Source organism: Puma concolor, chromosome B2, assembly GCF_028749965.1.
Source record: "Puma concolor isolate L17-30 chromosome B2, mPumCon1.1.hap2, whole genome shotgun sequence".
NCBI classification, from domain to species: domain Eukaryota; kingdom Metazoa; phylum Chordata; class Mammalia; order Carnivora; family Felidae; genus Puma; species Puma concolor.
Window position 1 is genome coordinate 22,074,922 of NC_141671.1, and position 12,338 is coordinate 22,087,259.

A 12,338-nucleotide genomic window follows, 5' to 3' on the forward strand; every position below is an offset into this window, starting at 1 on the left:
CCACGGGGCTGGTAGCTGCAGCCACTAAGCCAGGGCTGCTCTGTTTTTTCTCAACGGTGAACACGTCCCAGCTCTTCTTCAATGTCAAAGTGTTTTCCCATGAACGCCAGGGGTAGCATTTCCCAGCCTTATCAGCCCTAGCAACCAGAAGCCCGGTTTCCAGGAAAGCAGCCACTCGATCCAACCTGGTGAAACCCACTCCCCAGCTCAGCAACTGACATGGCATTTATGCCCCAGCACTCAACAGCCCAGTGTTTTTTTAGCTGTGGCCACATGACATCATTTCCAATTGGCCAGCCTTTCTCCTCCTCCTCCCCCATACAGCCTCACCCCACCCCACCCCCTTCTCCTCCCTGCGGCTCAGGGTGATATTTTGTGGAGTAGTGGGAAAGCTTTGGGCTTTTTTGGGGGGCTCATTCCCTTTGTTTCTCAAAATATCCCTGGCCCTGGCTGCTCTAATCTCTTCCCTGAGTAGAGACAGCGAGGCTCCTGCTCCAGGAACACAGCCTGCTCCCTGAGACAGCACTCTGGCTCAGCCCTGGGGGGCCCGGCCTGGGTGGCCCTCAGGAAGACCTTCTCCTTCAGTGGGGGTGCCTCCCTCCCTGGTGTGAAATGGAACACTGTTTCTCAGAACCCTGCATCCTGTGAAGCCCTTGGGAAAAAAATAACCTCGATGCCCACAGGCGATTGTTCAGTACTTGCCACGCCTGACACTTGTCTTTGAGTAAGTCTGGTGGCGCTCTGGCCGGCCCCGCAACAGCGGGACTGTGTCTTGTGATATGAAGAGGTTCTTTTCCTAACCATATATGTCTCCCCAAGAGCACCAATAAATAATGTGGTTGCTCGGCCTGGGTTGTCTTTCCCTAGCTGGCCCAGGAGCCCTCTGGCCCCTGCTCGCGGCTTCTCCTGTTACAATTTCCATGTCCTCTCCGATTTGTAACTCAAGGAGCTCCCAGGCTTAGGAACAGATGACGAGCTGGCCACTCCTGGCTGTGGCACCTGGGGAAGGGGCGATGGGCAATGACTTGCAGGCACACTCCCGGCTCCCTGGCCCCGGCTGCCGTGACACACTGCAAGGTGAGCAAGGATGTGTGCTGGGGGGTGGGGTTCTCGGGTGCCAAACCCAGAGGATGTGGCAAGGTCAAGCAAGTGAGTAATGAGATGGGGAGATGTGGAAGAGTATTTCTCACAGCAGAATCTTCCAGACAGTCCTCCCAACACACCCTCATATTCCACCTGCGTCTCCTGCCAGAAGGGGGTCCGCTGAGTGAATACTAGAGCTTGAAGACCTTTCAAACCCATCACATACCAGCTCTTTATTTCACACATGGAGAAACTAAAGCCCAGAGGAGAAAGAACTTGTCCCAAGTCAGGGTAGAGCTGGGGTTTGACCCAGCTTCCTCCCAGAGCTGTTATTCCGCACATGTAAGAGCTCAGGGGCTGCCCCTCTGCCCACCCCAGCCCCCCCCGACCCCCCCGTGTGTGTCCGTACCGCGCCCAGGAAGGGGAGTGCACACTGAGACGGGGAGAGGGCGAGCTACAAGATTAAAGGCCGTGGAAATCATGGATTTCGTCCTTCAAGCCTGGTCCCTGTACCCCCAGCTCTAATGACCCATTCCAAAGTGATGGATTTTTCCTTCTGGTTCAAATTAAATCCCCACCCTCTTAGACCTGGGGGAGAGCACAGGCAGAGCTCCAGGTTCGGGCAACTGGGGAGAACACTGTGGGCTCTTCATTGCCTCCAGCTGTTCTTTTATCATTGAGTGCCTGGAGTGGAGGGAGCCAAAAGGGCCATGAGGGCGAAACATGCCATTTGGGAAGTGGCTGGCAATGCTGTTGTTGGTGGCCAAGCGGTTACAGTGACAGCCAGTACATCCCTAGGCTCTGATTTATCCTATCCCTGAGCACCGGAGTGCAAATTTCTGAGAAGGCCCCTAAAGGTGACAAAAGCTGAGAGCAGCTTTGGGCTTTGAGGGGCATCTTCCCTCAGAGCTCTGGAATGCAGCGTATTTGTTTATCTCCTGCACAGTTCGTGCCTGCCCACCCTATCCACCTCTGCTTTCTCCTGAGCTCAGCATGCCATTGGCATTTAATAAATGTTAAAAAATAGCAACATGGGAGCCACTGACCTTCACATAAAGGCCTTTGAGACCATTGCCAGAACGGTTCCTCCTTCATGACGCCAGACAACGATAGCCTGGAAGAGGAAAAGAGAAACACGCCCCCAGCACTGGGGCCACGGACGCCGGGGTCCGGGAGTGGTGTGGAGTTTGCAGCCAGGGCTTAGAGGCCACAATATGTGGAACGGGGCCAAATGCTCTCACAGAGATGCCTGGGCTCTCTGCCCTTTGCAAAGCAAGGACGGTGGCTTTGCTCCACCTCACCCTACCCCTCCAGACGTTTCTATGCTCTGCAGGCCAATGGGAGTCACGCATACGTGGTGATCCAACGTTTCAGATCCAAGCACTGGATCAAAGCTGGGGCACTTCTGTCCCCGTCTCTACTGTGCCTGTCTGTCCTTCACAAAATCCCTTCCACCATCATTAGGCTGAGACTTCCTTGTCTGGTGGTAAAGGCAGGGGGTACTGGGGTTTTCCAGCCAGTCTGAGTCAGGTTTCAATCTCTTCCTTTTTTTAAAAAAATAATACAACCTTTTCTTTACCCACAAGTCCTGGTCAGTGGAGTCTAGGCAAAGTATTCTTTTTCCACCTGCTCTCTCCCTTCCTCTTTTTCTTCTTCCCTAAAGACTGGAAAAGGTGAATATTGTAGAGGGAGGGATCTGTGTCTACTGAGGGCCTGGAATTAGAAGGCCAGCTTTATGTAATTTATTTAACCTTGCTTTCTAATCGAATTGACAGGCAAGGCCATTGAGATTTGGGGAGAGTAAGTGGGTAGCCAGGGTCAGCAGCTGGCTGGGGGACAAGGTTGCATCCTGGCCAATCATATGGGGGCTCACAATGTCACAGGCGTGACTCGCTAGATCCCTTTTCTTCTCAATGACAGTGTTGTAAGAAGGGTGGCCGTGGTTAGCCCTGTTTTACAGGTGAGGCAACTGAGGCTCAGCAAAGTTAACTACCTTCCTAAAATTGTCACTTCAGTTTCTGAGCCACTGTCACAGCAGCAATGGCTATTTTCCGGGAACCCTGGACATTATGGATGGCTGGACTGTTGGTGTGACCAGCCACCCCTGTTTGCCCAGGACACTCCCAGTCTCAGCAGTGAAAGTGCCATGTCCTGGAAAACCCCTCAGTTTTGGTAGGCCGGACAGGGAGGTCCTCTCACTGACAGCTCTTCCATCGTTTACTCTGTCTTCTTGCCTCCCCACGGTGCATCATCTGTCTCTCTTGATCTTCACAGCAACACACTGTTAACTTCCCTTGTCTTGGGAAAGGCAGAGGGGGCTCTGGAGGTGGAGAGCAGGTGCTAGTTCATGGGTTTTTTTCCAGGATTACAGGGAGAAATGTAGCACAGCGCTGGGAAGGCAATGAATGCCCATGACATGGCCACTCCTGGTACTAGCTTAATGTGGTGCAGACGATGGAAGGATGGAAGGGGCAATCAAGAGTGACAGCAAAACTGGGGACTCTGGTGCGGTGCAAGGGAGCTCTGAGTGAGCCGCCTCTGTTTGCTGAGTTCCTCCTCAGGAAATGCCGGGCACTTCCTCCATCACCGGGTCCTTGAGGCTGTGACTAGGTCCAAGAGGCAGGCTGTAGGACACGGGTTGCAGTGAGGAAACCCAGGCACAGGGAGGCCAGCAATTGCCTAAGCAAGGATGTGGGGAGCGAGGAGTTGAATCCAAAGCTATGCTCTTAATTGTGGGATGGGGCTGCCTCTTAGTGGGGGAAAAAGGATGGGGAGGAAAGTGCTTGAGAGGGACCTTGAAAAAAGCACATGCAGGAAGAAGCAGAGAAAACTGAATCTCTGTGGGAGCCGGGAGTATGAAGAGGGCTCGCTGTGCCGTGAGCATTCCCACCTGCCAGGCATTGCTCTGTGCCTTCCCATATATTAACCCCATTTCAAACCTCCCCAGTTCCTGTGAGGTTGCTATCATCATCATCACCATCATCATTTCTAGTTTACAAATGAGAAGGATGAGGCACAGAGGGGTAAAGTCACTTACCCAAGGTCACATCTCTAGTAAATGACTTAGCTAGGATTCAAACTTGTCTGATGGTGAAGGACTAGTGGAGTTTTTTACCCTCCTCCTCCTCCTAATTTTTTTTAAGTTTATTTATTTATTTTGAGAGAGACAGAGACAGCATGAGCAGGGGAGGGGCAGAGACAAAGGGAGAGATAGAAAATCCTAAGCAGGCTCTGCACTGTCAGCGTAGAGCCCGATGCAGGGCTCAAACTCACAAACTGTGAGATTATGACCTGAGCTGAAATCCAGAGTCAGATGCTTAACCGAGTGAGCCACCCAGGCGCTCCTCCTCTTCTTCTTCTTTAAAAATTACACAACATGGGGCGCCTGGGTGGCGCAGTCGGTTAAGCGTCCGACTTCAGCCAGGTCACGATCTCACGGTCCGTGAGTTCGAGCCCCGCGTCAGGCTCTGGGCTGATGGCTCGGAGCCTGGAGCCTGTTTCCGATTCTGTGTCTCCCTCTCTCTCTGCCCCTCCCCCGTTCATGCTCTGTCTCTCTCTGTCCCAAAAATAAATAAAAACGTTGAAAAAAAAATTAAAAAAAAAATTACACAACATTTTATTATTTACTGGCAAGGTCAGTGGAGTTCAGGCAAAATCTTCTTTTTCAGACAGCTCTCTCTCTTCCTTTTTTATGTTCTTTTCTAAAGGCTGAGAAAGGGTGAATATTTCAGCCCCTCTTCTGTGCTGCCTTTTTCCGGGCTCAGGCCCACCATGGAGCAGGGCTTGCATGTGGGGGTGGGAAGTTGGTGACTGGTAATCCCGTGTGTGTGAGTGAATGTGTGTGCGTTCAGATCAAAGTTGCTCCAGGAAAACATTTGGATCCTGGAGCTGGAAGGTCAGCCCTGCCTTGCCTCGCTCCTTTGTCGTTCATCTCTAAACCTTCATCAAGCCTTCATGGTTAGTCTGTTTGCAGGAGCACAGGGAAAGTGCCAAACCCTGAGATCACCTGTTGGCTTTGTCCCAACTCGCTGCTCAGGAAAGTAGCCTTTGTGCATCCCCTGCACCTGTGTCTGATGGGAAATGAGGGGTGGGAGGAACACATCAGGAAAGAGCCTGTGCTGGTTGTGGGTTCCATGCCCTAGGGGAAGCTCTTGCTCTGCCCCACCCTTCTGGACAAAGGGGAGCCCTGCTTTACCTCTTCTCAATGTTACCCTTGCAACCACCTCTTCACTCTGGCCCATTACTCCCCTGCCTCCACCTGTTCCCCCTCCCTAAGTCTGCACAGGGCTCGTCCTGGAACCAGTGGAACCAGCCCCGCTGTGAACAGCATAACCATGAATGAACCACACATCAATAGGTTGAAATGGATGAACGACAAAAGCCTGATACCAGCCACAGTTGATGGTCTACCTTGTAATGAAATACAGAATCACCTTCTGCATAGCGGGGAGTCCTGTTTCAAGTAGCTTTCACCCTGGAAGCTCTCTTCCTGCCAGTAAGTTAGGTAATTAGATCTCTACCAGAGCGATGGTGAGAAGCCATTTCCAGGTAGAATGCATTTTGCAGAGCAACCAGTAAAGAAGAAGAAACTGCCTAAACTGGAGCATTGCATGGGTATCTAGTGATTATGCTTCATAACAATACAGAGAATTAATCTTTACAGCTCATAGTAAGTACCCCATAGAAAGCTTTGAATAAATGAGTAGAAACTCTGTTTTTATATCTGAAGTTGGAGCAAGTAGACTGAGAAACAGAATTCTATGTGATCAGAATATCAATGCTGTTACAAAATTGTGATTATTCTAATCTAGACTGACTTGAAAGGTAGAGCAGTTTGTGATACCTAGAAATAGATTATTCTAGATATCTAGAAATAGATCATGAAACCAAGGTAATGAAAGAAAAGAATCAGCCATTGATATACATCCCTTTGCGGGAATTGGCTAAAAGCAGGTGCTGTGGATTAGTGCACAGGTTATGTACTGCCCAATGTCAGAATGTACTCTTCACGGTGACTACAATACGCAGGGTGTTTTGCAAGGTTATGGCTCTGGATAAGTGTTTTCCCAATCTCTTAGTGAAGGATATTTAGAAAATGAGTAGCAGAACAAAACAGTGCATGTTATTTGGTTTGTCTACACATATATTTATGTTTGTCTTAATAGTTTAACAAATTGTGTATAATTCACTCATGTGGATTCGATTATTAAAATTTTTTTTGGTTATGAAATAATTATGGATAGATTTACAGGAAGTTGCAAAACAATGTATAAGGAGGTCCCATGTACCTCCAGTTTTGCCCAGTGGTAACATCTTGCAGAACTAGACATAATATCAAAATCAGGAAACTGACAATTGTGCAATCCACCAAATGTATTCAGATTTCAGAGGTTTTACATGTAGTCATATATGTGAGTGTGTGTGTGTGCTTGTGTGTGTCATAAGATGTATGTATACTTGTGTGATACACACACACACGCACACATCTTATACACACATCTAATGTCTTATCGCATTAAACAGGTGGTAGATTTTTGTAATCACTACCACAATTAAAGTACAGAACTGGTCCATCCTCAAGGATCTCTCCCATCCCGCTATACCTTCCTCCATCCCTAACACCTAGTAACCACTAATCTGTTCTCCAACTGTATAATTTTGTTATTTCTTTTTTTTAAAGTGTTTATTTATTTTTCAAGAGAGAGACAGAGACAGCGCATGAGCAAGGGAGGGGCAGAGTGAAAGGGAAACACAGAATCTGAAGCAGGCTCTAGACTCCAAGCTGTCAACACAGAGCCCAATGCCAGGCTTGAACTCACAGACCGTGAGATCATGACCTGATCCTAAGTCGGATGCTTAACCAACTGAGCCACCCAGGTGCCCCAGTTATTTCAAGAATGTTATATAAATCAATTTTTTTTAATGTCTATTATTTTAAAACCAATTCTTTTGCAACAGCGTTCTGGCGTAGGGATTTCTACACAAGTGTTTCTAAGGAAAAGTGGTTGAACTTGAGAGACTCAACTCATAGAGAAGTCAAGAATATGGTAGTTGGAGATACAGGACAGGAAACCAAGAGAGCACTTTTATTTATTAAGCACTTACTGTGTGCCAGATGCTGTTCTAAGGTTTTGTGTGGGCTGCCTGAAGAATGGTACCTGGAGGGGCTGCCTTCTCTTTGGGGTCCTTGCCCTACCCTCACCCAACATACACTCATAGGTCCTTTGTGTACGCACTTCATATTGGGTCACCATCCCCCAGAGAGTAGGAGTGTCTCTTCCTACTCTGAGAGCTAGGCATCAACCATAGGGTCTCTGGCCACTGAGTTGTTCAGGTTTGAGTTTCCCTCCCCTTGGGTTCTGAGCAAGCTCTGACTGCCCAGGGAGCTGCATGCCATTCCTCTGTTTATGGTCCTTGGATTGTCCTTGCTTCTACCTCCCAGCTGCTAGAACCAAATGCTATCTGGCAGCTGGACGCAGGTGGCCTTCACTATTGGCATCATGTCCTGTAGCCACTTGGCTGCCTCAAGGTTCTCACCTCTGAAGACCTAGAGAGAAACACACAACCATTCTTGACACCCTCAGCATTTACAGGAATGAAAGATTAATGGAGAGGAACTCATTGTTCTAAATCCCCAGCTGGATATGAGATTTAGGAAATTCCCTTCTTGAGGTTATTAAGTCTCAGTGGTTTGGTGAGTCTAAGTTTCTAGTGACATAACATAATTGGCCTATTATCCAGGAACTTGGGGCTGAATTAGCACAAACTGACATTGAGGGACTTTAGACCCAGGATGGATTATTGGCATGGGTGGTTCTTATGTTGGGAGATCTTTGAAAACAGAAGTGAACGAGGTGGGCCTGAACGGTTGGGTGCCATCTTGTCTGAAGTAAAGGCATAAAGTAAATATTACCTGAGAGCCTTTGTTGCACTTTGATTTTGCAAAATACCTACTATATGTAAGTGGACCTATGGCCTGAGGCAGAGAAGATACAATCTTGGTGTTACAACTTTGCCTGGACACCAGTGAATATACTACAGCTATTCTGTAGGCCGGATCCTCTGGTATTATACTTCAATGGAGATCTGAGTACTAGATTGGATATTGACAACCATTTTGGAGTCAGGACACTTGTCACTGTTTGATTAGCCCTGTGGATAAGTACCTCATGTTGGCTAGCATTAATATTTTATTTATTAAGGCAAATAATACTTGATTGTGTTGTGAATTACAACAGGAGATAGTCTGCATTTAACCATCCTTTCTGTTAGAATCTGAGGCCATGAAGCTGGAAGTCACAAAGACTGGTATTTGAGTTCACAACTCATATACGGAGAGGAATGGATCATTGTGTTATTGCCACTGGGCACATTAAAAACCATGTGATCACTTTCACACCAAATGGTAGGCACTTTGGTGACTTCAGACATTTACTGGTGACTCATTAAACTATTGGTCTTCAATCCTTTGCCTTGGAAACCCCCTCTTTCTCGGGCCCCTCCTTATTGTAGTTAAAATAGCTTAAAGTCCTTGTGAATCCTTCAAGGGCAAAAATGGATGGATTCCCTCTAGAGTAGATTCCAAATCAAAGCAAACAACATTAAAGCAAAGTCCAAAGCATTTTGATCAGAAATGAAATGTTGAGGAATATTTTGTTTATAAATAAAAGCTCTGTGATGCATTGGCAGTGTGGTTTATCTGTAAAGAGAAGTCTTTGGATTTATAACTCAGACTCACTGTGCACCCCTTTTATTTCATGGCAAGTGTCTTTCTGGCAAGAAGTACATTAAAGACTCCCATCTCTTATTTACAATCCTAAGATCCAGAAAGCTATGAAAACCAAACGCATTTTGTATACCTAATACCACTTGCCAACAAAATCTGACCTGAACTGACTTGAAACTATTAATAGGCTTTATTTATCTCCCTTATCATGAATCTTCATGTTTCATTGCAGAAATATTGTTTGCATATGGGGCAGTGCTCCTCTGTGAGTGTTGTTATACAATATGGGGTATATACACCCCATTATCTTTCTAAAAATCGGAAAAATTCTGAATTCTGTAACACAGCTGCCCCAGCGGTTTTAGATAAGGGATTGTGGACTTGCAGCACAATCATTTTTTTTTTTTTCCATGCTACGCAAATATCAGATCCTGTTTTTGATAGGTGATGGGACCCAACCAGATGGCCGAGCTTGTCAGGCTTCTAGTTCCCTGTCACTGACAAAGTCTAAGGCAACATGATCCCATGTTAAACCCCAGGGCTCCAGCGCTTCCTGTGCCTTCCTCTGCCCTGCCCAGAGTTCGAGTACTGGCAGCATTGCCTTTAGGCTGGCAGGACACAGAGGTGGCTGCAGCACTGTGAGCCTGCATTTCCAGGGGGCCTTTTCCAGCCCCTCCCACAGCTTCTCCATCTGGAGGCAGGGAGTAGGTGGCGAGTGCCAGGCTCACTGCTGCCAAGGCTTTCCCTGGAGCGCGTGAGACCTTAACGGTAAACCCACAGAGCCACTCATTCATTGATTTGTCAATGCATTCATTAACTCAGTTAACTTTGTGCACCTTTTGTGAGCTAGGTGTATTTTATTGAGATCCTTGTACAAAGTGAGAGAGAGAGAAAGAGAGAGAGTGAAGCTTGGACTCAATTAAGATTTTCCTAGGCAATGTTTCATAGAATCCAAGAGGTTCTATTAAATCTTTATTAAATCTGTTAATGGGTTTTAGAGGAAAAAGATTTCCATGACCAAGTAAGTCTAGAAAGTGATGAACTAAGCAGAGTTAAACAGGTTTCTGTAAAGTAATGTGTGTGCTAAACATCCCAAAGGGGGCATTAGCATTGACCAAGGAATGCTATGTATTTCCCAGCTCACGTTATTTTTGCATTCCACGGAGGTGTAGGAGGAATTCTGTAGGTGACAGAGCCGAATGACTCCATGAAGCAATGTGAAAAGTTTCCACCATGCTCTGTCTCTGCCATTGTGCCTCTTCCAACTACTCTGAAACAATAAAAAAGTGCAGGTGGCCACCTGGGCTAGCGTTGCAAAGGAATGCTCTTCTGGGATTGTATGATCTTGAAAAGTAATAGTCCTTTGAGAGCAACTTCCAACTGAATCTCTTTGAACTTTTTAAAATTCCCTGGACAGCTTGCCTTCCATGGTATTGAACAACACAGCACAAAAAACCATTATTGCTCCCTGACCTGTTAGCATTTTAGGAACCAAGATTTCTCATGATCCAAGGCTAAATGGAGGAGGACAGAAGGAGTCCTGTGTTCATGACTGGTCTTAACAGTTAACATCTAACTTAGGAAAATCGACAAACAAGCACCCGTGTAATATTTTAGGAGATTCTCCACAGTTAAAATGTGAGTTTTACTGATGGAGTTAGAACAAAAATTTATGATAATGCATGGGACAACGTTTTGTCAGAGATAAGGTGTATGTAGTCTTGAGTAGGATGGGAGTAGATTAGATTCTTTAGTTCGTTCTTTCTTTCTTTCTTTCTTTCTTTCTTTCTTTCTTTCCTTCTTTCTAAATATTTATTTATTTTGAGAAAGAGTGAATGGAAGAGGGGCAGAGAGAGAACCCCAAGCATACTCCATGCTCTCAGCATGGAGCCTGATGCAGGGCTCAAACTCATGAACTATGAGATCATGACCTGAGCCAAAATCAAGAGTCAGATGCTTAACCCACCGAGCCACCCAGGCATCCCAGCATTTATTTCTGAATTGAACTTGGGTTCTTTTACCGTGTTTGTGATTGTAGCTGTTGTTATACTTATTTCTGCCACTGACTTGCTCTCTGATGGGAATTATGTCACTTTATTTCTCTTTGATTTTATGGTGCCTTAGTTTCTCCAGAGGCAAATGAGGATTTGTGAGTATTTATGGAGAAATCCCTGTGAAATTGGGAATACTCGTAGAGTGGAAAATTGTAGCTAGTATGAAATGACTTTTTTTTGTTTTCAGGGATCACTGTGTAGTAGAGCACTCAATAAAAAATGTGGCAGGAATGTAAGAATGCTGGTCCACTAGGGCCAGCTCTTCTGTCTCCTCACCTAGTGAATCTCTCAGTGGTCAATGGAGATTTGTAGCACTTGTTGAGTACATAAATAATTGCTTAATGACCCTCAGAAGGAAGGAAGGAAGGAAGGAAGGAAGGAAGGAAGGAAGGAAGGAAAGAAGGAAGGAAAGAGGAGAGGAAAGAGGAGAGGAAGGAAGGAACAATGGAGCAAACCATCTTCTGAGCTAGCAGGTAACAGAGTGTCACCGTTATTCTTTTCTCGTCATGGAATTCAGGAGACGCGTGAACTTTTTCCTTCACAATTCTTTCCAAATATTATGAAATATATTTCAATATTAGGAAATATTATTTGATCATGACTTTCGTTGGTTCACTACATTTTATAAGAATATACATTTCCCATTTTTATTCTTTGTGTCCCCGAAAACCTGTGTCCTTTAGTAGTGAGGTCAGCCCCCATTTGGCCTGTGGGTTAACTGACTTGATCTGCATACTACTAATATTTAAATCACTTGATCCTTTCGAAATAGTCTATGCAAACCCAAGTGACCTCAGCGCAACAGACATTTTTCTTCTCTAGTTGTAGGAGAGCCAAGTTCACTCTGTTCCTGGACCCTCCGCCTCACATTGCCCCGCATTTCCTTCTCCTTGAGGGGCCATGGCATGGAAGTCAAGGATTTGTGGTCCACAAAAAAGAACACCACACCTAGACCCAGGAGACAAGAGGTCGAATGCCACCCTAGCTACTCACTCATCCTTCATGGGGTCTTGGGCAAATCTCTCTGCTTTTCTAGCCTTACATTACCCCACAGGACTGTCCTGGAACGCAATAAGCTCAGTGTGGCATGCTTTGCTTTTCCCTGGTAGAATGCCACAGAAAGCCCAGGGCAGGGGCAAGTGGTGCTAAGTCTACACTGTGGCCACACACACCCCCATCTCTAGGAGTTCCCAACCCTCTGGAGCTGAGGATGCATCTCTGAGCAGCCTGAGCTGACTAGAGCCCACATCTTTTGCCACAACCCCCGCTTTAACAGAGGGGGAAAAAAGTATTGCCACCTACGTGTCTTTTGATTCTGGGAGCCGCGAGATCTAGGGTTCTGGACTGGAGTCTGAAGTATGTTAGTCCCAGTTCTCTGCATTTCATTTTCTCTATCTGTAACCTCAGGAAAGTGGACCTAGTCATCTTTAACACTGAGTTCTTCCACATCTCCTAAGCACTGTTTTTAATACTTA

The 12,338-nt window shown here is 46.4% G+C and overlaps 1 long non-coding RNA gene across 1 annotated transcript in view; it reads left to right on the forward strand.

Moving 5' to 3' along the window:
* Positions 1–391: 391 nt before the first annotated feature.
* The window catches only part of LOC147580787 (uncharacterized), a 50,599-nt gene continuing 38,652 nt past the window's right edge, over positions 392–12,338 (forward strand). Inside the window, exon 1 of the long non-coding RNA XR_015251086.1 lies at positions 392–1,077. This is a non-coding gene — a long non-coding RNA (uncharacterized LOC147580787). The remainder of the gene's footprint in view (positions 1,078–12,338) is intronic.